Source organism: Dasypus novemcinctus, chromosome 7, assembly GCF_030445035.2.
Source record: "Dasypus novemcinctus isolate mDasNov1 chromosome 7, mDasNov1.1.hap2, whole genome shotgun sequence".
NCBI lineage: Eukaryota > Metazoa > Chordata > Mammalia > Cingulata > Dasypodidae > Dasypus > Dasypus novemcinctus.
Genome location: NC_080679.1, coordinates 120312231 through 120338639, shown reverse-complemented (window position 1 = coordinate 120338639; position 26409 = coordinate 120312231). Strand labels below are relative to the sequence as shown.

General features: G+C 36.1%; 1 protein-coding gene across 3 annotated transcripts in view; it reads right to left on the bottom strand.

The window, feature by feature from the left end:
- Positions 1 to 26409, bottom strand: part of DPP10 (dipeptidyl peptidase like 10) — a 1447377-nt gene that overhangs the window by 167826 nt on the left and 1253142 nt on the right. The gene's annotated exons all lie outside the window — the stretch shown is intronic.

Here is a 26409-nt window from a genome sequence, read left to right as displayed (position 1 = left end):
CCAGGATTACCCAAATCCAGTCTACACATCAGCAGGAACATAGTCTGATGCTCTCTTTCCATGTGGACCACTGGAGCCTTGCCCCAGAGGAGGACAGAAAGTGTCTGAAGCCATGTGTGAACCATCAACCAGGAAGCTCAAATGACCTTTGACATGGCAGGTAAGATTGTTAATTTCTTAAGTGACACGGAAGCCAATTACTCAGTCCTAGTCTGCACTCTGAACTTCTCCTAACCTTGGTTGTGCCTAATGACGGGAGTTAATGAGGAACGAGGATCTAGGTCATTTACTAAACCTCTCTCCTATAGAATAAGGAACATCTGCATATGCTATCATTTAAGATTTAAAGGTTCCTGGCCTTTCCTAGCTCCCTGCCTTTTCCCTTGTAACATTTCAGTCCTTCCAGCAAAAGCCTTCACAGGGTTTCTCTGGACACCTTAGTTCCATACTTGACAGCTGAACAGGGATTTTCCTGGAGTAATGAAGTTGGAGGGTCCTGCACACAGTTTCTGCCATGGAAGGACATTGGGAGCTTTGTGTTTAGGTGATTCTAAAGGCAGATCTTACACTAAGCTAAACGAAGCATGTAAAATTCTCTCTTCTGTTCTAATCTGTGCTTAATGTTGTGTTTAACCCTTAAATCTGTGTTTAATTTTGTCAGTCTGCATGTGCCTAGGAACTCATAAATCAGATTTGGGGTTTAACTGTAACAAATTGGATAACAATGAAAGGTAACCTAAACTTGAGTCTTTAAATGTCAGTACTATCGTGCAACTGAATTTGATGTGTAAAAGACATCACAGAGAGTTCTGTGAAAATGGTACTGAAGTAGGTAGGCAGAGTGTGACACTCTCACACATTAAAAAAAAGATTGAAAGAAGGTAGAGACCTATCTAAACAAGCTACATTTGATATACATAGAACAGGAAGGTGCTCTGAGTCATCTAGGAGGGAACTAGAATGATAAAGAAGCCAAAGAAAAACTGTGAGTTGCCTGCCACTGTGGCTGGAGAAGGCACGTATACCTTGCTCTCAGGACAAATAGCCTAGGTGGAGCTCCTGGCTTGCTGCTCTGAATGGATTGTGAGGGGGCATTCCCTAAGAGGAAAAGGAGCCTGGAAGGGTGGAGAGTGATTTTTGCAGTGAGTTTGGAGAGCTGAGCCCCCTTTGAATCTCAGAAGGGACCTCGACCTGATGGGGAGAAGGAGTGGAGGATTTCCTCAGGCAGGCTGTCATGTGCAGCCACCCAGGTAAAGGGGTAATTATATTAGGAAGGGTGCAGAGACAGATAGGCACCTAATCAGCAGGACTCTAGCAAACTGCTAGGTCTTCAAATTTTCTTGTTTTTATTTCTCTCTCTCTTTTTCTCTGTTTCTTTCTTTTTACTTTTTTTCTATTTCTTTTTTCTTTTCCTCTCTTTTCAACATTCCAACCTTTTAATTCATTCTATATATTTTTCTATAATTTGTTTCTTGTTTCATTGTTTCTATTCAACTTTTTTATTCTAATTCCTCTGTACTTCTTACTCATGGTAATGATTAATTTTCCTAGGTCTTGTTCAGTTCCTCTTCTAACTTTCACTATTATTATTTTCTCTTCTTATCTCTTTCCTTTTCTCTGATCCTATTTTTTTATTCCCAAGGGAACATAGACAAGATTAAGGAAATAGAATAAAGAAATGAAGTGTCAAGGTGAGACCTTACCACAAACAAAATCAACAACAAAATAAAACCCTAGAATAGAAAGAGAAACTGATAAACCAAATAAACCCATAGAGATAACAGATGCGTAGACACTAACAAAAAATCACAAGCCATACTAAGATACAGGAAGACATGGCCCAGTCCAATGAACAAACTAAAAAACAGGAGAAGATGAAGAAAATGGAACAACTAATCAGAGATGTTCAAACCATGAATCAACTTAATGAAGTGAAGGAAGAGATTAAGGATATTAAAAAGACACTGGGAGAACATGCTGAAGAAATTTAAACATATTTTAAAAAGATAACAGATATGATGGTGATGAATGGAACAATTCAAGAAATAAAAACAATGGAAGCTCATAACAGCAGACTGGAATAGGCAGAGGAAAGAATCAGTGATGTGGAAGACAGTACATCTGAAATCACACAGATAGAAGAATAGATAGGTAAAAAGATAGAAAAAATCCAGCAGGGACTTAGGAATCTGAATGACAACTAAAAATGCACAAACATGTACATTATAGGCTTATCAGAGGGAGAAGAGAAGGTAAAAGTAACAGAAGGTGTGTTGGAGGAAATAATGGCTGAAAATTCCCTAACCCTATTGAGAAACATGAATGTACATGTCCAGGAAGTGCAGCATTTCCCCGGAGAGTATAAATCATAATAGGCCTACTCCAAGATACATTCTTGTCAAATTGTCCAATGCCCAAGACAAAGAGAGAATAGCGAAAGCAGCAATAGAAAAGAGATTCATCAAATACAAGAAAAATTTGATAAGATTAAGTGCTGATTTCTCATTTGAAACCAAGAAGACAGGAAGGCAGTGGTATGATGTAGTCAAGGTGCAAAAAGAAAAAAAAAAAAAAACCACAACTTCCAGCCAAGAATTGTTTTTCCAGCAAAGTTGATATTTAAAAATGAGGGAGAGTTCAAAATATTCACAGATAAAAAGAAATTAAGAAAGTTAGTCAATAAGAAACATGAAACATTGAGAAAAAAAAAAAAAACAGGAGAAAGAGAATTGGAGGGGAGTGTTAGAACAACTAAAAAGATAAAAACAAAAATAAAAACAACATATGGCATACATAAACCTAAAGAAAATATGGCTAATGTAAGTAATTCCTTGACAGTAATAATATTGAATTTTTTTTAGATTTTCTTCTCTTTATTTTTTAAATGTTATATTCAAAACATATGAGGTCCCCATATACCCCCCACCCCCTCACCCCACTCCTCTACCCATAACAACAACCTCCTCCATCATCATGAGACATTCAATGCATTTGGTGAATACATCTCTAAGCACTGCTGCACCTCATGATCAATGGTCCATACTATAGGCCACACTCTCCCACAGTCCACCCAGTGGGTGATGGTAGGATATAAAGTGTCTGGTAATTGTCCCTGCAGCACCACCCAGGACAACTCCAACCCCCGAAAATGCCCCCACATCTCATCTCTTCCTTGCACTCCCTACCCCCAGCAGCCACCATGGCCACTTTCTCCACATCAATGCCACATTTTCTTCAATTACTAATCACAATAGTTCATGAATAGAATATCAGTAAGTCCACTGTGGATTAAACTCTTGAGTCAAGAGACACAGATTGGCAAAATAGATAAGAAATATGACCCATCTATATGCTATCTATAAGAAACCCACCTCCAATCCAGAGATGCAAGGAGGCTGAAAGTGAATGGTTGGAAAACAGTTTTACATGCAAACAATAACAGAAAAAGGGCAGGAGTAGTTATACTGTTATCTGATAAAATAGACTTTAAATGCAAAGTTATTGTAAGAGACAAAGATGGCTACTATATATTAATAAAAGAGGTAATTTATCAAGAAGAAAGAACAAGCATAAACATTTATGCACCAAACAAGGGCACCTAAAAATACATGAGACAAACAATCAAGAAACTTTGTGGAGAAATAGATGCCTCTACAGTTACAGTGGGGGGGGGGATTCATACACCATTATTACCATTATATAGAACATCTCAATAGAGAATCAATAAAAAAAACCAAAGACCTTGATTAACACATAGGAGATCTGGGCCTAATAGACATATACAGAACATTACACCCAAATGCAACCGGATATACATTCTTCTCAAGTGCATATGGATCATTCTACAGGATAGACTATATGCTAGGCAACAGAACAACTCTCAATGAATTCAGAAAGATTGAAATTATATGAAGTAATTTCTCTGACCACTGTGGAAAGAAGTTGGAAATCAATAAGGGGCAGAGAACCAGATTAGGCACAAAGATATGGAAGTAAACAACACAATCTTAGATGACCAATGGGTCAAGGAGGAAATTGCAAAAGAAATCAGTAGCTACCTTGAAAAGAATATAAAGGACATCGCAACATATCAAAACCTATGGGATGCAGAAAGAGCTGTACTGAGAAGGAAATTCATAGCCACAAATGCTTATATTGAAAAAGAAGAGCTAAAATCAAAGACCTAACTGCACACCTGGAGGAATTAGAAAAAGAAACAATAAAGTAGCCCCAAAGGAAGTAGAGGGAAGGAAATAAAGAAAGATTAGAGCAGAGTTAAATGAAATTGAAAATAAGAAAGCACTAGAAAAAATAAACCGAACCAAAAGCTGATTCTTCAAGAAGATTAATAAATTTGACAAACCCTTAGCTAGACTACCAAAAAAAAAAAAAGAAGAGAAAAGATGCAACTATGTAAAATAAGAAATGAGGAAGGGGATATCACCACTGACCCAACAGAAAATAAAGAGTACCATAAGAGGATACTTTGAAAAATTGTATGCCAACAAGATAGATAATTTAGAGGAAATAGGCAAAACATAGGCAGCCTACACTGATTAAAGAAGAAATTGATGAACTCAGCAGACAAATCATAATTAATGAGATAGAACTGATCATCAAAATCCTCACAACTAAGAAGAGTCCAGGACCAAATGACTTCACAGGTGAATTCTACCAAGCCTTCCAGAAAGAATTAACAACAATCCTGCTTAAACTCTTCCAAAAAATAGAATTGGAGGGAACATTGCCTGAGTCATTCTATGATGCCAACATCACCTTAATACAAAGCCACATAAAGATGCCACAAGAAAAGAAAACTACAGACCAGTCTCTCTAATGAACATAGATGCTAAAATCCTCAACAAAATACTTGATTATTGTATAAAACAACAAATCAAATGAATTACACACCATAACCAAGTGGGCTTCATCCCTCGTATGCAGGATGGTTCAACATAAGAAAATAAATGTACTACACCACATAAAGCGATTGGAAGAAAAAGATCACGTGATCATCTCCATAGATTTAGAAAAAGCATTAGAAAAAATAAAGCACCCTTTCCTGATTAAAAAAAAAATTTCAAATGATAGGAATAGAAGGAAACTTCTTCAATATGATAAAGGGTATATATGAAAAACCCACAGCTAACATTATATTCAATGGTGAAATCCTACAACCTTTCCTCTAAGATATGGACCAAGACAATGATGTCCACTGTCACTGCTCTTATTTAACATTGTGTTAGAAATACTAATTTGAGCACTTAGACAAGAAAAAGGTATAAAAGGCACCCAAATGGGAAAGGAAGAAGTAAAAACTTCACTATTTGTAGATGGCATGATCCTATACATAGAAAGCCCTGAGAAATCTACAACAAAGCTTCTAGAACTTATAAATGAGTTCAGTAAAGTGGCAGGTTATAAGATCAATGTGCAAAAATCAGAAGCATTTCTGTACACTAATAATGAGCACTCTAAGGAGTAAATCAAGAAAAAAAACCCATTTACAATAGCAACTAAAAGAATCAAATACCTAGGAATAATCGTAATGAAAGATGTAAATGACTGGTACACAGAAAACTACACACTATTAAAGGAAATCAAAGAGGACCTAAGTAAATGGAAGAATATTCCCTGTTCATGGATAGAAAGACTAAACATCATTAAGATGTCTATCCTACCCTAACTGATTTACAAATTTAATGTGATCCCAATAAAAATTACAACAGCATTTTTAATAATAAATTGAAAAAGCTAACTACAAAATTTATTTGGAAGGGCAAGGGGCCCTGAAGAGCCAAAGACATATTGGAAAAAAAAAAAAAAAAAGAAATCAGAGGACTCACACTACCTGACTTTAAAACATGCAACAAAGCTACAGTGGTCAAAAGTTCATGGTTTTGGCAGAAGGATAGATATAGTGACCAATGGAACCAAATTGAGAGTTCTGATCTAGGTTCCTACACATACAGTCAACCAATACATGACAGGCCACCAAGCCTGTTCAACTTGGAGAGAATGGCCTCTTCAAGAAATGGTACTTGGAGAACTGAATATTCATACCAAAAGATTAACTCAGGGATGGATCAAAGGTCTAAATATAAGAGCCAAGAACATAAAGATCCTGGAAGATAATGTAGGGAAGCATCTACAGGATCTTGTATTAGGAAATGGTTTCATGAACTTTATACAGAAAACATGAACAATTTAAAAAAAAACAGATAAATGGGACCTCTTCAAAATTAAAAACTTTTGTACCTCAAAGAAGTTTGTCAAGAAAGTAAAAATGCAGCCTAACCATGGGAGAAAATATTTGGTAACCATATATATGATAGGAGCCTAATATCCAGCACATATAAAAAGAAATCCTATACCTCGAAAATAAAAAAGACACACAACCCATTTAAAAAATGGTCAAGTGATTTTAAGAGGCTTCTCCAAAGAAGAAATACAAATGGCTAAAAAGCATATGAAAAGATGTTCAACATCTTAGGGAAATGCAATCAAAACAAAAATGAGATATCATCTTACACCAATTAGTCTAGCAGCTATTAATAAAAAAGTAGTCTACAAGTGTTGGAGAGGATGTGGAGAATGGGATCACTTATCACTGTTGGAGGGAATGCAGAATGATGCAGTCATTGTGGAGGACACTTTGGCAGTTTCTCAGGAAGTTAACTATAGAACTGCCATATGATCCTGCCAACCCACTGCTGGGTATATAGCCAGGAGAATTGAAAGCAGAGACATGAGCAGATATATGCACACCAATGTTCATAATGGCATTATTCACTATTTGCAAAAGTGGGAAACAACCCAAATGTCCATCAACAGATGAATAAAAATTTGCGGTATATACATACAATGGCATATTACTCAACTGTAAGAAGGAATGCAATATTAACACATGGAATAACATGGATGAATCTTAAAGCCCTTACGTTGCATGAAACAAGCCAGGCACTGAAGGAAAATTATTACATGACCTCACGGATATGAATAAAGCAAATTGAGCAGATACACAGAGCTACAGTCTTGAAAATGCATTGGGCAGTGATGTTCTGTGAGGTCAGGAGGGTAAGGAGGGTGGATTGGACTGTCCAGAGATCTAGGGAGAGCATTGGGGGCAGGAGCAGGTGAATTTTGGGGATTTGCAGGTTTGTGGTTGAAACTAAATGTTGAGAATATTCTTTTGGCAAATATGGCAGGGGAGAGTTACTGATTTAAGATGTTGGATATGGGGGCATGCAGGACAGGGCACACCTGAGGCAGGCTTCTAGGGAGTGTGTAGTGTTTATTGTGTCATAGTGTGTTGTATCAGTGGGTGGAGACCTACATAATGAGCAGTAAGGTGGTGCACCCCCCACTATGTTCTCCAATAGAGGGGCAGGAGTAGCTCAAGAGTACAGGCAGTGTCTAATAGGGGCAGATAGGCCAGTATGTTAAGTCCTCAATTTTGTTACAAGTAATTTGAATCTTTCCCTTCAAAGAGTTCATCTTGATGGTTACCATGGGTCTCAAAGGGAGGGGAGGGAGGAATAGAATTGATGGAACATGACGCTTTTTGGGGGTGATGGAATTGTTCTACCTGATCTTGCAATGATGGATATAGACCATGTTAAGTTTCATCAAAGTCTATAAAAGAGTATGGTCCAAAATGTAAACCATAATGTAACTCATTGATCGTGGTTATTAGCAATGTGTCAATATTTGTACATCAAATGTACCATTCACATGTAAAATATTATTAATAGGGAAAAGGAGAAAAGGGAGGAGGGTGTTTGGTATATGGGAATTACCTATATTCTATACATGACCTTTCTGTAAACTAAAACTCCTTTGAAGACAAAATGAAAATAATAAGACATTGTGGGAATAAATGAAAGAAAATGTCTGTACATACAAGACAACAGCTCTTACCATGATGAAAGACATAAGGTAGAAAATTTTTTTAAAAATTATATATTTTTTATTATTTCAAATTTTAAAAAATGTTTCTGTATCCTATATTTTATTTTTAAAACTATTATTATTGTCAATATACTATTAATTATTTTCAGTTATTATGTTGGGTTCAATTTTGAAGAAGTTTTGGATCACAACTGTAGCAGAGGAGGATCATTGGTTTGGGGTTTTGAGATGGGGGACACATGGGTGGAGGTTCACCTGGGGAATACCTATAAGGCATATGAATGTGTTCAACTGTTCATAAGGCATTGTCAGTGGGTGGAGATTCAGACAATAACCAAATGAATATTGAATTCCCATCCTGGGGAGCTCTGCCATATTCTCTAATGGAACAGCAGAAATCCCCTGAGTACAGGGGCAGTGACTAGTAAAGCAGGATGGACCCTTGATATAGATGACTGTACTTATGAACCTTTACTTTTGAAACTGAAACTTAGCCTAGTATTATATTTTGCCTAAGAGCTACTTCCTGAGAGTGTCCTTGTTGCTCAAATGTGGCCTCTCTCTAAGTCAAACTTAGCACATAAAAACAGTACTTTCCCCATAGCGTGGGTCATGACTCCCAGGGATGAGCATCCCTGGCACTGAGGGATTACTTCCAAGCACCAAGTAGGAATGCAACTGGAAAAACACCTTGACCAAAAGAGGGAAAGTGTAAAGAAATGAGTTTATATGGCCAAGAGATTTCATAGTGAGTCAGGAGGTCATTCCAGAGGTTACACTTTTGCACAACTCAGTAGGGTCTCATTGACTGCCACAGTAAATAATGCTTCAAATATCAAGGTTCTTGAGGGCTCTGGAGACACCCAGACACTATAGGCAGGACAGAGAGCTCAGGAATTTGGTACCCTGCCAGAGGGCCCTATTTTGGAATTTATCCTCTCCAGTGCGATAGTTGGATTCAATTGTAGTTTCCCTATACATGGCTCTTCTGCACTTTGTATTTGAAACTATAATTCATACTAGAGTTGATCTAGCACTTAAATCTTTGGGCTTTCCATGTGCCAGTTGGGTCCTGAATCTCAACAGCATTGCAACACCTACTCTCCAGATCACTGGACTCATACAGGACAACTACCAAAGAAATGATGATGGACAGTGACTATTCCAAGCAACAGAGAGAGTCTACAACCTCAAGCAAGTTAGTCCCATCTATTTAAGCCCCCTATCAATTAGACGAGGAGTGGGAATCACCGTCCCAGAATCCTCAGGATTGGGGAATGAATGATGGACTAGAAAGGATAGACTTACAGTTATTCTACATAGATCTATTGTGATTCTAGCAGTTCAAATTAAAGTAATTAGAAATAGCCTCCAAAGAGATCTTTTAAAAGTTATTTTGCAGTTACACTTATTTTGTAAAGGAATGCAATTTATAAATAACAGTGAATTGTATGCTTGTGTCTAACTTCTATTTGTGTCTGCCTATTTGTTCACTGTATATCTTCATACATCTATCATTGATGTAGAGACAGTGGCCACTAGAGGTTCTGAGGGGAAGGAGAGGGAAAAATAGGTATCATATGGGGACAATTTTTGGGCTTGGGAATTGTCATTGCAATGACAGATACAGGCCATTATATATCTTGTCATAACTTACAAAATTGTGCGAGAAAGAGTATGTACTACAATGTAAACTATAATCTATGCTTAGGGGCAATGCTCCAAAATGTGTTTATCAATTGTAACAAATGGACCACACTAATGAAGGATGTTGTTAATGTGGGAAAATGTGCAAAGGGTAGGGAGTGGTGCATGTGGGAATCCCCCATATTTTTTATGTAACATTTATGTAATTTAAGTATCTTTAAAAAATATAAAAATGGATCTTATAAAAAATGAAGAAATTATAAGTGAAATTGATTCAACTGGAAAAGTTAGCATTGTTGTTACTAATAAAATTTGTTTTAATAGCTTAGTTAATAAGCAAAAGCACCCAATTTGTTTTTAAAGAAAAAAAATTACTAGAAACTTTAAGTAATATCATTATATAGATATCTTTTATTATAAAACAGCAAAAGTTAAAATTGCTGTAACTGGGTAGATTTAGCCCAGAAGTATTACTGTGATAGGATTTTAGACTAATTTACTTTCGTTTATGGTTTTTATAGGTCTAGTCACACCCTTGCTTATGCTTGGTACAGTAATGGTAATTTTAAACTAAACTTACCTTTGATTATGGTTATTTTGTGGCTAGCTTACCAGCTTCACCTTGTGGTTATACTTCAGCTATTGTGGTGATAATTCTAAACTGAGTTTGCCTTTGCTTATGGCTATTTGATGACAACTTCTGCTCCGCAAGGCTCAGGGAAGGACACATTTAAGACCCCCCTGTCTCGTGTCCTTCTGTTGGTATGAATGACTGTGCTTTCTCTCCTGACTCCAGGTGTGGACTAGATTGCTGCTGCGTTGGACGTCCACTCTTCCAGTCCCATTGCTACCTGAGTTTTGTAATCTCTGAGGACTGGAGAGTGGGAGGACTATCACCTCCAAGGCTGATGTTCCTCAAAGCAGCAAATCATGAGAAAAACAAGGTTTCTGAGACTTCACTGGCCTCAGTGAGTATATACTGGAGTTAATATTGCTCACCAAAGTCTGTCAAAGTCAGAATGGGAAACAAGCAAAACTCTGAAGTAAAGGAAAATGTTGTAAATTGGGGAAAATTTCGTTATAAGCTAATAATTAAAAGGAATGAAATTCTTAAGCAAAACTGCATGGTCACAGTTCAAATTAATTAGAAATAGCCTTCAAAGAGATCTTTTAATAGTTATTTTGCAGTTACACTTATTTTGTAGAGGAATGCAATTTATAAGTAACAATGAGTTGTATGTTTGTGTCTAACTTCTATTTGTGTCTGCCTATTTGTTCAGTGTATATCTTCATACATTGGGATTTTAATATCCAATTAACAAATGAAAATTCTTAAAAGAGCTCTATTCTAATTGTTAAAAATTAAATATGTAGTCATATATGTGAATATATTCCTGGAGCCCAAATTAGATTAAGCAGGATGGAAAGGTCATGTAGAAATCTGAATACAGAAACTATTGGAAAAAGGAAAAAGTTCTTCTGAAGTTCTTTGACTTATCCAGCCCCAGGTCCATCCCTTTGCAAGAGTTATGAGGGAGGAAATAGGTGTGACAGATTAAAATTCTATCTACTTATCTGGGGAATTAGGAATCAGTTTGCCTGTAATCCCCCAATTTAAACGTTTAGCATACTTAAAATAAGAGTGGTTACTAATCTTATTTCAAAATTTCAATAAGGAAAGTTCCTTAAAAGCTATGGAAAAATATTTTCTACATTATAACTAAAACAACTTAAACAATTATAATATATTCCAGAACCTAAAAGTCAGTGTGCTTTTAAGATTATTCACAGTTTTAGAATTTTATTAAAGAAAAGAGGCTTTAGCCTCCTGTAAAGGAAGGAAAAAGAATCTTCCTTATATAAACTATAATGTTTTCAATTTTATTTTAGCTTGGATGTTATCTACCTAGGTTTCTAGGATACTAAATAAACTAGAGTTATATGTATTAAATCTTTATGATGATGAAAGTTGTAAGTTCGTGTTTAATTAAATTATGTTAAAGAAGGAAATGTAGATCTGTCCTCTCTTAAATGGATAAATTGCATAGGTTGCTAATTGTAATTTAATAAGCTTATTTAAAGATAAAGTAACTAGTCTATGTGGTTATGGTTTATTATAAGGAGTTTATGAAGGCATCTTTTAAACTGAAGCTTTTAAATGGCTAATTCCAGGGAACCATTATTAATCAGAAATTGAAATTGATATTAATAACAATTAGTATTATAATAGGGAAGACTGTCAGAGACCACCTCAATCTGCATATTAAAGTGATGCTAAAGAAAGAGAACCTTGATTCCACTGAGAATCTTAGGTTAATAAAATAATGGAGAAAGTAGTTTTTCCTATATTGCTAAAGTAAAATACCCATTAATTAATATAATCATGGCAAAAGTAAAGTCTTTTGATATGTCATACATTGTGTCGGAAGTGCTTTATAAAGTCTATAAAGATTGAAAGAGAGAGACTTCAGTATTGTCAGACTCCTTTGTGTGTATAAGCCAGGTCCAAATACTCTGCATGGTGCCTCTCCATTTGTGTTATTATCTTGGTGGTCACTGTGACCCCTAAAACAATAAAAGTTAGATCTCTGAACATGCTCCTGAAGTGGATGGAGATATGTTGCAGTTTCAGACTCCTGCAGCAGCCAGCAATGGCTCGATATGGCCAGATGTATAAAGGACATTGCCTCCAGACTGGCTCTATTACATAGTGCCCAAGGGTGCTATGCACCAGGCTGGTAAAACACTGAAGTCTTAACTTCCTAGCAGGATCAGCAGTGTCGCAGAATGCTGGCTGTGTGAAGGGCATACCAAGTGGAGCGAAGATTACCAGAGTGATGTACATAGAACTTAAACACAATTGGCGTTGTGTTGTGGCATGCTCCCACGGAGAAAGAACGTATATGGTATTCCAAACCTGTATCTTAGATCTATTAACTGCAGCTCAAAGAGGAACTTGTGCATTAACTAGTATTAAGTACTCTACCTATATTTCTTCTATTCTAGGTCATATGCAGAGGGCTATTGAACATGTTAGAAGTCTTGGTAAATTTAATTCATTTTCTAAGTAATATTATAGTTAATGAACATGCCTATTAGATAAAGAGATGACTCTCTTAAGTACTGTCTTTATTTTGGTTGCCATATGCTTGTCTAATTGTTGCCTATACTGTCTTAGTGAGTTTGTATCTAAGGCACTCCCTCTCTTCATATTACTCCTAGCTGCCCTAAGCATAATCACTCCTGTGGCGACTGGGGTTGGCTATTTATACCCAAATGCAACAGGTTTACCACAATCTTTCTAGAGTTAAGCAACAACATTAAAGAATTCAAGGAAGAATGCTGCTTCCCACCCACTTTGGGAGGTTGCAGCCTCTGAAGGCACCTGACCTTTCTCATTTTTGTGGTCTAGCATGCCATGTACCTTTTTGGGCCTGTTTATCACCATATTCTTTACCCTTTTAGTGGGACCATGTGTCCTCAAAGTTCTAATTATTTCTTACCGAATCAATGCCTTATTAGTCATGCAGGGATTTTATCCATTTCCTACCAGGATGCCAAATCCATCTTCCCACAACCACAACAGAATAGCTAGAGGGTTTATAACATGGCAGGGAGGGTCTTCTCCCCCTAAGCAGCAGGAAGTAGCTACAGAAGAATGACCATTGCCCTTCAGCACCCCATTAAGAATGAGGGTGTAAACTCTCTGAGGGGGGAGTTGAGGCATGTGAGCATAGGGAAAGGAAAGACTTGGCTTGCAGTTGAAGACCCAGCAGACAACATGGCTGGCAGCCCACATGGCTGTGAGACTCTACCTGAGTAGAAACCTTCTGAGGAATCCCATGAGACCCTGGAATGAGAATCTCATTTGGAATGAGAATTCTGTTTGAAGTCAAGGGAAAGCCCCAGATATCTTCAAAAGGCCTCACTGTTGGCCCCCTGAGAAATGACAAGTGGGACAACAACTCAGAACAGCAAACAGACTTTAAAAAGCCCTTACCTGGGGTCCCATATGTACAACTCACCCTGAGTATACCCATGACCATGCCTTGGACGTGTACTTCTCTCATTTTCTTGTTTCTTAATAAACTCTTCAATTCCTTGTCTACCCTATGGCATGTCCTTAAATTCATTTATGTGACATAAGTCAAGAACCTAGAAGCCTAGAAACCAGAGTGATCCAGTAACATCCAAGGGACCTGGTTTGGGTATCTACAGCCCAGGAGAGTGCTACACAGGATCCAGGATGGAGAGGGACAGGGAGACAAAGAGGCCAAACAAAAACTATGAGTTACTCACCCCTGTTGCTGAGAAGGGCACATATACTGAACCCTCAAGACAAAGAGCCTTGGTAAAACACATGGCTCATTGCAGCCAACTGAGTGGGGAAAGAACATTCCCCTACCAGGGAGGAAGAAGAATATGGTAGAGGGCAAAGTGATTTCTCTTCAGTGAGTTTGGCCAGCTGAGCCCTTTTTGAATCTCTAAAAAAGACCCCAGCCAACACTGAAGCAGCCTCAGGGAAAGAGGAGGGGAGATCTAATCAGGGGGGCTGTCACAAACAACCACCCTGGGAGAAGCCCAACTCACCTGAGGGAAAGAGGGCAGGGAGAGTCAGATAAGCCTCAGAAGCCTACCCACCCTATGGAGTTGGTGTAGCTCAGTGTAGGAATTCCTGCCTCACATACACTAGGTCCCTGTTCCAATACCTTTTAAAGGAAGGTATCCAGAGAGTGATATACCAGGTTGTCAGGCATCCAGCCAGTACCTTAGGACAGGGAACTTATAGACTGAGTTGTGGTGTTTTTTTTTGCTTTAGGTGTTTTGATATGATATTTTTTATTTTATTTTTTTATCCTTTATTTTATCATGAAAAATAGGTACCTTACCTGTGGAGGGCAGGCTGAAGGGTGATTGATTGATAAGCATCAGAAAGAACCCTGGAAAGAATTAACAATAATCCTGCTTAAACTCTTCCAAAAAAATATTAAGTGGAGGGAACATTATCTAACTCATTCTATGATGCCAACATCACTTTAATTTAAAGCCACATTTAGATGCCACCAGAAAAGAAAACTAAAGACCAATCTCTCTAATGAATCTGGATGCTGAAATACTCAACAAAATATTGGCTAATCATATTCAACAACACACCAAATGAATTGTACACTATGACCAAGTGGGTTTCATCCTTGTTATGCGAAGATGGTTCAACACAAGAAAATCAATCAATGTAATACATCACATTAACAGGTCGAAAGAAAAAAATCTATGATTATTGGTGCACAAAAAGCATTTGACAAAATACAGCATCCTTTCTTGATAAAAACACTTCAAAAGATAGGAAGAGAAGGAAACTTCCTTAACGTGATTAAGGGTATATATGACATACCCACAACTAACATCATATTCAATGGTGAAATGTTAAAAGCTCTCCTTCTAAGATTTGGAACAAGACAAGGATGCCCTCTGTCACTGTTCTTATTTAAGATGTGTTAGAAGTACTTGCCTGCACATTTAGGAAAGAAAGAGATAAAAAGGCATCCAAATGGGAAAGGAAGAACAAAAATTTCACTATTTGCAGATGACATGATCCTATACATAGAAAGCCCCGAGAAATCTACAACAAAGCTTCTAGAACTTATAAATGAATTCAGTAAAGTGGGAGGTTATAAGATCAATGTGCAAAAAATCAGTAGCATTTCTGTACACCAATAATGAGCAATCTGAGGAGCAAACCAAGAAAAAAAATTCCATTTACAATAGCAACTAAAATAATCAAATACCTAGGAATAATTGTAACTAAAGATATAAATGTCTTTATGCAGAAAAATACACAACACTGTTACAGGAAATCTAAGAAGACTTAAATAAATGGAAGAATATTCCCTGTTCGTGGATAGAAAGACTAAATATCATTAAGATATCTATCCTACCTAAACTGATTTACAGATTTAATGCAATCCCAATAAAAATTACAATTGCATTTTTAATGAATTGATAAAGCTAACTATGAAATTTATGGAAAGGCAAGAAGAGCCAAAGACATATTGAAAAAGAAAACTGAAATCAGAGGACTCAAACTACCTGATTTTAAAACATACTACAAAGCTACAGAGGTCAAAAGTGCATGGTATTGGCACAGGGATAGACATACTAATCAATGGAACTGAATTGAGAGTTCTGATAGAGATTCCCACTTATTCAGTCAATTTGCATTCGACAAGGCCACCAAGACCACTAACTACCAGAGAATGGCCTCTCCCCATCCTGGGGAATCCTGCTAAGCTCTCAAATAGAAAGGCAAGAGTCTCTTGAGAACATAGTCAGTACCTAATAAAGAAGACACACCAATATATCAAGCCCTTAATAGCAATGCATGTAATTATGAACCTTATTCTTCAAAAGCCAAAACTTAGTGGTTACCATAGGTTCTGAGGCGAACAGGGGGGTGGGGTGGGGCGAGGAATAGAATAGATGGAACAAAGGGCATTCTTAAGGAGTGGAATTGTTCTGCATGATCTTGCAATGAGGAATACAGGTCATTTAAATTTTGTGCAAAATGTGTACTGTAATGTAAACCATTGATCATGATTAGTGGCAATGCTTCAATATTTGCACATTAATTGGGAGGGGGGGTTGGTGGAGGGGAATTCCCTATAATTTCTATGTGACTTTTCTGTAACTTAAAGCTTCTTTGAAGAGAAAGCAAAAAAAAAAAAAAGGACTTGGGGAACATACAAAAGAAAATGTCAATGTATGTAAAAGGCAACAGATCTTACAGTGATGAAAGCCACAATAAAAAAATTTCTCACTTTTGTTTTCTTATTTTTGTACTTTATTTGCTATTATTATTATTTTATTTTCTGATTTTTTTGCTTTGTTTTGGGGGAGGTTTTGGATTGCAGAAAGATCACAGCTGTGGCATAGGAGGATCACTGGTCCGGGTATCAGCGATGGGGGCAGGTGTGGAGAGGTGTGCACCTGGACTATGCCTCTAGGCATATGAATGTGTTCAAGTGCTTTCTCAGTGGGTGGAATCCTACACAATAACTGAAAGAATACTGAATTTTCAGACTGGGAAGTCCTGCTACATTCTCTAATAAAGTGACAAGAAATCCCCAGACATATGAGCAGTGCCTAGCGAAAGAGGACAGACAATTATGCCAGGCCAAGAGTGCTTGGTCTTTAAAAACAAACAAATGTGCCAATCATCTCTCACTCTATACCTGAATTCTAGGCTTGCATCCATCCTGAAAGAAAGTTACTGTGCATTACTATTTTAGGTAGTGCAGAGAAGAACTGGATATAGCTATTGAATTTTCTTTCTATAATGTTTGTTTCAGAGGTTGCTGCTTCCTTTCAAAGTGTTGATTCAAAGGACCTAGATGCCTTCAGGATAATGTAAATTGGAGAGTGAGGGATATATAATCACTTTGAGCTTTCTAATCCTTAGCCTGGTACCACATTTGTTTCTCTTAGCTGGTGCGATGATGTGGAAGATGACAATAAAAAAGTTATATATTTTTTTTGCTGACAAACACATAGAAGATTGAAGTAGGAAGCTACAGGGGTTTCAGTTTTATCTACTAACAACTATGTTTACTACAAAGTCAGAAGTTTGTTATCTATTGAAAATTATAACATAGCCCTTTACTTCTAGTTTCGAGCTCTTTCCTCTAAATTCACTGTCCTGTGATGTGTGTATATATGTGTGTATATGTATTACTAACAAATCTGAAGTACTTCTTGTTTTGTAATTTTCCAAAATTAAAATAGCATTCTATGCCACAATTAAATATACAGAGTACAGAATAAGTGAAAAAACAAAAAAGATCTTGAATAGGGTTGGAGGAAGAGTGGTATTATAATATCAGTAACATAGACATATAGCATGGGTTTTCACTGGAAGAAAGAAAAAAAAATCAATTATATTTAAGGCCTTCCAGAACTTGAACACAAGCAAACAATGGAAATGTCCAAACTGGTAACATTCATGCCTGTAAAAGAAAATCAACCACACGTATCAATTTAACAAGTTTTGTTAAGCAAAGTCTTTGCCACCAGCACTGCACTAAGTACCACCTTGCCTTGTGTAAAGATTGTGCTGATAGAAATGATAAAAAAGTAGGGTAAAATCCAAAAATGTGTCAGTTAATTTTATTTACTCTAAATATTTTCTGTCAGTTTATAAAGACTTATTGACTATTAATTATGTGCCAGCTAATAAATTAAATACTTTTCAAATTCAAAGACTATAAAATAGGTAACTCCTATCCTGAAGGAGCATCTGATCCAGTCGAGGTGACAAGGCTAAGAAAAATTACATTAGTTTGGGAATGCAGCTCATGGTTAAATTAGAAATTACTGATTATAAGCCTACAGGTTTTCCAAGAAATGATTAATACTTTTAGTTTCAGGAATACATCATCACAAAGAATATAATCATTGGTTTAGGCATGTAATGGGTTAATATAGTTGACAAAATTGCAGCTGTGTGCCAAAGTTAAAATAGTCATGCATATGATAAGTCTTGAATTGAGCATTGACTACCTACCAGACTCTGCTACATGTTTTATACAGAGCATGTCATCTAATCTATAAATCGATATCAAGAAGTAGATATTATTGCCCATAACTTACAAGAGATACTCTGGAAGCACTAAGTGGTTAAAGAAAGAGCCACAGTTTGAGCCCAGGTCTAACTCCAACCCACCTTAAGACTTAAGCTCCCTGCATACTGATTTTTAGGGAGCTGGCATATGAAGCAGGGCTCCAGCTTTGTGAAAGATTCATATCTGAAAGACCTATAAAACTACCATCCAAAGATTTATTGACAGTAGTAGGCAGGAGTTAATTGTGATTTCCACAGTTAAGAGAGAGTTCATTTTGGAAAAATGATCTAATATATCAGATTAAAAAATCTAAATTCCCTTGTTCTTTAGCTGTTTTCCACTATTTTTTCTTAGAATATCAGTTATTATCTGAGACATCTATGGGGATTCATGTCAAGGAGAGTTATGCTTATAAGGAAAAAAAAAAGAACAAGATACTTTAGTAATTTATGCTTGAACTGAAGGTGTTTTAATCTTTGGTTCCCAAAGCTTTCTCTGCTCTGCAGTTAAACTGCTGAATTGGTATAAATAGAACTCATTTGCATGGCCTGGAGAATATTTAAAATGGGATTATGGATTTGCCATTGAATCAAACAGTTAGTAACCCTGAACTGTGAGGAAAAAAGCCTCTGAGTAAACAGCATTTATGAAAGAATGCCAGTGACAAAAGGACAATGTAGGCAAAAGGGCATTCGTTTCTCTTGGGAGTAATTGGTACAACGATGCCAAGTTTGTTCTGGGATAATGAGTCAGCTTTTAAGATGAGTGACTTGTGACTCCTTCTTGAAAGGTTTTGTCTTTATTATGCAGTTAAGGATGTGGACAGTCAAGTAGAAAAGTCTAGTGAGGTAAATTCAGTTCACCAAATTACAAGCTGGAGCTCAAGAAAAACCGTTTTAAAATGTGATAAAATAAAGACTTTGTGAACACTGTGAAGAGCAAGTATGGGGTCAAAGAGAAAATACATAAAGGATGAAATGTAATGGATAATAATATTTATCATTATTGCAATCAATTACATGTTTTTTTCAGTTAATAATCACCATAAACTTGTAAGATAATATTTTCCATCAAGGACACACAACTGGTACAACTAGGATCAGAACCAAGGTCTTATGGATTCCAAAATCCATGTCTTATACTGAACAATAAAGGAAGAAGAAAGCAAGCATTGTTTTAATATAATGATACATAGCTAAGGATTCTTTAATTGTATTACCACTGTAGTAAGTGGCAGAAAATGTAACGTGTTTGAGGTAGTCAAAGACTAAATGTAAATGTTGATGAAGAAGATAAAGTTTAGGTGTTTAAGTTAGGCTATATTTATGCCAACAATTCTATAAAGCAAACAAAAATACACTTGCTAATTAAAATAGAAAAAAAACACTATACCAAGTTGCCACAAAAACCATGATACCATTTCCACACTAGATATATAATAAAGTAACATTTATTTACTTTTCCTAGGATTACTTGAGTCTAGCAGGCTTTCCTTTGGGAAACAAAACGGTATTATTTTGTCTATTTTAGCATTCATTGTGTGTTCACTCTGAATTGAAGAACTATACTTTTAGCACATTATGAAAGCCCACAACTAATAAAAAATTACATGAGGTAAACAGGTAAAATTTTCTTTTATTTAAGAAAATGATGGTTGATGATTCAAGTCTTAAGAGCAGACAACACACCAAAAGTTACTTGGGCAACATTTTTTAGTTTCATGTGTAGAATTGTTCTCTAACTGGCTGGCATATTGACAACAACCAAAAGAAGAATATACTCTATTTTACAATAACAGATCTTTGAGTGAGCCAAGGAAATCATGCACTGATACATTCCCTGCTAGAAAAAAATAAACTGATCATCACAGACAAACCCTTTTTAAATTGAGTTTAGAATTCAGTTGATGAGATGTTGTGTATATTGTAAAATCTTATTTCCAAGATGTTCCATAGGCACCAATTTCAATTACTCATATTTACCATGCAATTGTCATCACAGTACAATACTTACTCGAGTAAGTGACATTGGCAATGCTACTCTTCGTAATAAAATATTTTCATGCACCAGACCTTTTGGCATTAATTAATAGAAATGAGCTCTTTCATACCAATTGACATTAAACTATTACTACTTACCATCATTTGAAAATATCTGGTTTGATAACTTGAATAGCACTCAAAGGTAAATGACTGACAGTAATACCTGCAGGTTTTCAATTTTACACTGAAATAAATTTATTAAATTACTACCTGTAAACTAGTTCTCTGCCTAGCATATTAAAGCAGAAATAAATATTTTGCAATGGATCAGAATGAGAGTGAGACAAACTCTTAAACGTGTTTCTACTTCTTGCTAGAAATAGAAAGCCACGAATGAAAACTACTGGTTGACCATGCTGGTATGTATCTGTAAGTCCTCATCAGCTGAGCAAAGGATTTGACTTAGGAAAGTGGTCATTCCATTCTGCAGCAGTTTGTTGAAAAGATTCTTTCTTCACTCTGATGACACTAAATGCTAGCTTGAGTTTTCTCAAGCACATTACTTCAAAAACATAATTTACTCATCAGAAAAATGGAGAAAACAATACTCTGTGGTGTCTTGAAGCTGTATGTACCCCAGAAAACATGTTCTTAAATCTAATCCATTCCTGTGGGTGTGAACCCATTGAAAATAGGACCATTGATGAGGTTCCTTCAGTTTAGGTGTGTCCTACCTCAATCAGGATGGGTCTTAATCCTATTACTTGAGTCCTTTATAAGAGAATGGAAATCAGACAGAGAAAAAGCCATGGAAGTAAGAAGCTGAAATCACTGAAACTAAGAAGAGAAGGTCCAGGCACTGCGATGTACCTTGTCAGGTGACAAACTAAGGCCCCAGAATCACCAGCAGCTGGTCTTCAAGAAGAAAGCATTGCCTTGATGATGCCTTGATTGGGACATTTCCTGGCTTCAAAACCGTGAGTGAATAAATTCCCATTGTTTAACCCAACCCATTTCATATTTGCTCTGAACAGCCTAGGAAACTAACACACTATCCAACAGCTGTGTAATGAGGATTATAAGACAAAAATATATGGAAATTGCTTATTATATATACTTTAGAATAGTCAAAGGAAGTGGAAAGAAAAAAACTCAAATTTAAATTTCAATTTGTTAATTTCTTTAATAAATATCTTGTCAGGAGGTGGGAGAAAAACTCCCAAAACTTAAAATGATTTGTTCAGAGGTTGTATTAGTCACTTTTCACAACACTATAGCAACATGGTATAATGTTGAGTGACTTTTGAAATTCTGAAAAACATTAAAATGGATAGTATTCCCAAATATTTATTATAATATATTTAAGTATCTTCTACTTATTAATTCCCATTTAGGATGTGCAGATTTTTCATGTGCAAAATGCAGAGACTATTCTCATTTATATTTGTACATATTCTTAGGATTTATTTTCTTAGAAACAAAATAAATGAAAATAAATCAGAACTGTATTTTAAAGTTTTTTTTGTATGCCAAATAATTTTCCAAAAAGGCTTAAAAAAATCACACTCCTAATTGGCACAAAAATATCTATTTCTATGGCACAATACAAAAATGTTACTCATTGTACTGATTTGGATAATCTGAAAGACAAAAACAATCATTATTATTTCAACTTTCGATTTGATCATGATTGAGTTTAAATGTGTTATCATAAGTTTGTAATCCTCTGTGTTTCTTCATTTATGTAATTCATCTTTTGTGTTTTCCCATTATTCATGGAACTTTTCATCTTTTCTCTTGTTGATCTCTAAAACTTTATAACTTCTTTTTCATGAATACAACAAACATTTTACCCAATTAAATGTCTAATTTTCATGTTCTGTGTGTATGTCTTTCTATGGAGAAACTTTAAAATTTTAAATGGCTATTTCTAATTGTTTCCTTTTCAGGTTCAGACCTCAGTGTAGCATGGTAAAAAAGGATTTCAAAAAATTTTCTACTAGTATTTATAAAGTCTATGATATTTTCAAACAAATTATAATTATTTTTCTTTGCAGTGTGATATATAAATCCAGTTTTGTCTTCATTCCCCACATAACATGCCAGATGCTCAATATCATTCATTCAGTAATTTATCTTTTAAAAATTATTATTTGAAATATTACTTCTGTTATTTCTGGATTCTTTTGGTCTATTTATTTATTTACCTATCTATCTACTTATTTATTCATCTACCTATTTATTTGTCTTTCAAAACTATATTACAATTTAAAAATTCATTTTAACATCTGAGATGATTAATGTATTTAGTCTTTTTTGTTATGTATATGCACTGTAAATATTGACTAATATATGCCAACTTCTTTATTAAGTTCTAGTTAAACTGAGCAGAAGATTAAACGCTTTTGAAAAATTGTTTTGAAAATAATAAAAGAACAGAAATATTGTCTTGCCCATCGTCCTTTTCCTTAAAAAACTCTTGAGCCATTTGTTAAAATCCACATCTTTAATGGACACAAACATCATTTAATGTGTTCATGCTTTTAATTAATTGGTTCCATCATTATATCTCTGACTATGAGGCAAGTGACTTAACATTTTTGCTTCAGTTTCCCCGTGATGATTACATGTTCAAGGAAAACTGCTGGGGCTTTCTTCAAAAGAAAGGGAAGTTATTGCAGATATACAATTCTTGGCTCTGGATTGAAAATATTTGAAAGTAAATAACCTTGAAATACAAATATAGGCAGATATCTCTAAAGATCAATGTCGTTTTATGTGCTGCTTATGAAAAATGATCTGAATACTAATGAAAAATATTTCTTTTTCAAAAAGAAACAGAACTCTAGCAACAAAGCTTTGCAGACCAATTGCTCTAGTGCTGACATTAAAATGTTTTCTCCCATAGCAAAAGTAACACTCTACTGATTTTCAGCATAAAGTTTCCTCTGACCTCTATTTATAAGGTCCTGATAGCACAAAACTCAAATACCTAAGGATTTGACTTTCAACCCCAATCACTTCCTGTATATTCAGCTGGGCTGGCATGTGGCCACGTTAAGCTGGTTATTACTAAAAGGAAATATTTCTCCCTGAAGGCCAAATCTTGAGGTCTGAATTTCAACCAAACTGCTTCTGTGAACTGAGCCTTGAAAATGTGGAACCCATCATCCAGAATATCACACAGAGCAGGTGCCAAAGCCTGAGGTTAGAGAACGGATCTTTTGTCTCCCTTAGAAGGCTACCTGATACAAGCAGTCCCTACACACAAGGGGCAGCTACCACAGATTATTCAAACCACAAATCAGAATAATGAGAGATAATCATAAAAAGGAACTCTTTGGATCTTTTTCTTCAATTCTCTACCCCATCTCTTCTTGATCCCAGAAGCCCAGTGTCATACCATGACCACCTAGTGTCATTTACTTTTTTATAAAAATTTCCAACAAGTGTCTCATGACTCCAATTTTCCTTCCTTTAAAAAAAAATCATACTCTGGTCATCTTCAACTTTTCTATTCATAAACATCACTTGGGACACTTCATAAATTATGAATTTCTGGAGATCACCTCAGGTGAAACCTTGACATATGCTCTTTATTGGATGCCTCTGGTCATCCCTTAAAATAAAGCAGGTTTGGGAAATACTCTTTTCTATTATCACTCTCATTCATTTAGAGCTAATGTGACTTAGCAGGAAAACCGGGGACTGAAGAAGTTTGTTTTTAGTACACTGAAAAGGTCTTCAGAGTCAAAGTTCCTACCCGTTGTGAAATTAATCATCTTTTTCAGTGAGAGTTACAATAAGGAATGGTTCTTCTCTTCTTAGGAAATATAAAAGGGTTAAAAACCTCCAAGCACTGCTGCATCATGGTCAAAACCCAGATGTCTACAAGTGAAATACACAAGTATCAAGTGTTCTTTCTGGGCCTTGCAAAGAGAGAGCACCTAGGCTCAGTGTGAAAATATGTAGCAGTGGGGTATTACACGCCAGTCCATGTAGAAATCCACCTTTTAAATAGTACTGTTTAAGATGTAGTTATACTTGCTTAAGAGTTATTGCAAATTGAGGCTCTGAACTTTGCAAAATAGAAACAAGGCCCTGCATACCAGAGAATGATATCATAGTTCAATCTGGAACACAGGGAACTCAGCAGATATGGAACAATGTGTAGACGATAGAAGACTGGACAGATGAAATACAATTTTTCTCAATGACTTGTTTCAGGAACTTGATATGCTATTGGAATTTAATGTTAGGAATCCACTCCATTTAAATCCAGATGAATTACGTTCTTAACAGGGGAAGCTCTACTTTCCAGATCTGGAAGATATGAATGATAACGGAATCTACCTCATAAACTTGTGTAATTAAAAGACACAATGCTTTTGAGGTCATATAGAGGCTAGAAATTGTTTGTTATTGTTATTATACTAGGAGTTTCATACATGAATTAATTATATGATGAATTTTCTAGAGATTTTACAACCATCTCAATTAATTTAGTCATTCTAATCGAAATTGCTTATAATTATACAATCCTGAGAAAAGTGAACTCTCCAAGTAGTCATAGAAATGTCTTGGGAAACGGACTTTGGTCCAGTGGTTAGGGCGTCCGTCTACCATATGGGAGGTCCGCGGTTCAAACCCCGGGCCTCCTTGACCCGTGTGGAACTGGCCATGCGCAGTGCTGATGCACACAAGGAGTGCCGTGCCACGCAAGGGTGTCCCCCGCGTGGGGGAGCCCCACGTGCAAGGAGTGCGCCCATGAGGAAAGCCGCCCAGCGTGAAAAGAAAGAGCAGCCTGCCCAGGAATGGCGCCGCCCACACTTCCCGTGCTGCTGACGACAACAGAAGCGGACAAAGAAACAAAACGCAGCAAATAGACACCAAGAACAGACAACCAGGGGAGGGGGGGAAATTTAAATAAATAAATAAATCTTTAAAAAAAAAAAAAAAAAAAGAAATGTCCTGATTCTCTAATGGCTAATTGACAATTGCATTCAAGTTCTTGGAGTGGAATATTACTTACAAAATCTCTCCTTAGCCTGTCTTATTCCTGCCTGGGCATGCGCTACATTACATTAACTTACTGACATGTTGTAACTGTTAGAAAGAAAGTAATTAAACAAATTCATCCTGACAGCTGAATAAGAGATAGCCAGCTGAATAATGACATCCCTTTTTTGTTGCATTGGTAATCTAACAAAGATTATTTATTAACCCCCCAAATTAATAAATAATGATTGGGCTGTCTCTGGAGGAGGTAGGTGGGGGCGCTTCACAGATTTTTCCTTGTGAATGATGCGGGGAAATGCTAACTTCACCCACAGGATTCACTTGGATTTTACTGTTGTACATAACTGCATAATCACTTTTTAAAATATAAATTATGCAGATTATCAACTAGGAAAGGAAATGAAAGCACTAGGGTCAAGCAAAAATGGAACATCATTGTATTGAGTCCCTTCTTACTGCACATAATTTTATTAAGCTATCTGAATGGGAGCAATGCTTGTTTTAATTCCTAAGGAGTTCACTTTTTCCCTTGCCCTTGTCCCTCATTTTCAGCATTTCCAGTTACATCATAATTATATATACAAAAATGACTTTCACCAAGAGGAATTATGCCTCTTGATATATGAACTCTAGGACCTGATGTAGTCATTGTGTGAGTGTGGGGGACTACAACTGTACCTAAAAGAGGGTACCAAAAAAGCTGAACCAACCAACCACCCATCAAATGACAGCACAAACCAACAAGCAAAAACACACCTTTATAGGAGGAGCACCTCAAAGGCACAAGGAATAACTAAAAGTCTTCACATGCAAGGCATTATTTCTCAATCAGAAGTATTTTTATTCAATGTTTCACACAAGCAATTCTGAGAAAAATGCACCTATTCTTAATACTGGGAATTCTAGTTAACTTCTCAGTATTGAGAATATTTTAAGTTAGGCAGGCTCAGCTACTAGTCTGTTTGCCCTGTGAGTGGTTTGGAGCCCATTATGAATACCTGGAATATGAATATAATAAAATGCTTTCTTAACTCTTAGTCAAACTGTTAAGAAGGGATTTGGTTGTTCTCCTGATATCAAGAACACCATGTAACAGGGTTGATCAATCACAGCCTCAAATACTATGGTCTCAATGACTTGTTTAATAAATGGTGTCATTTAGCCATTTGTGCCAGTAAATGTCTTATATTGTTTGATAAAACAACTGGAACAGAAGACAATGTCCTCTCCGGCTA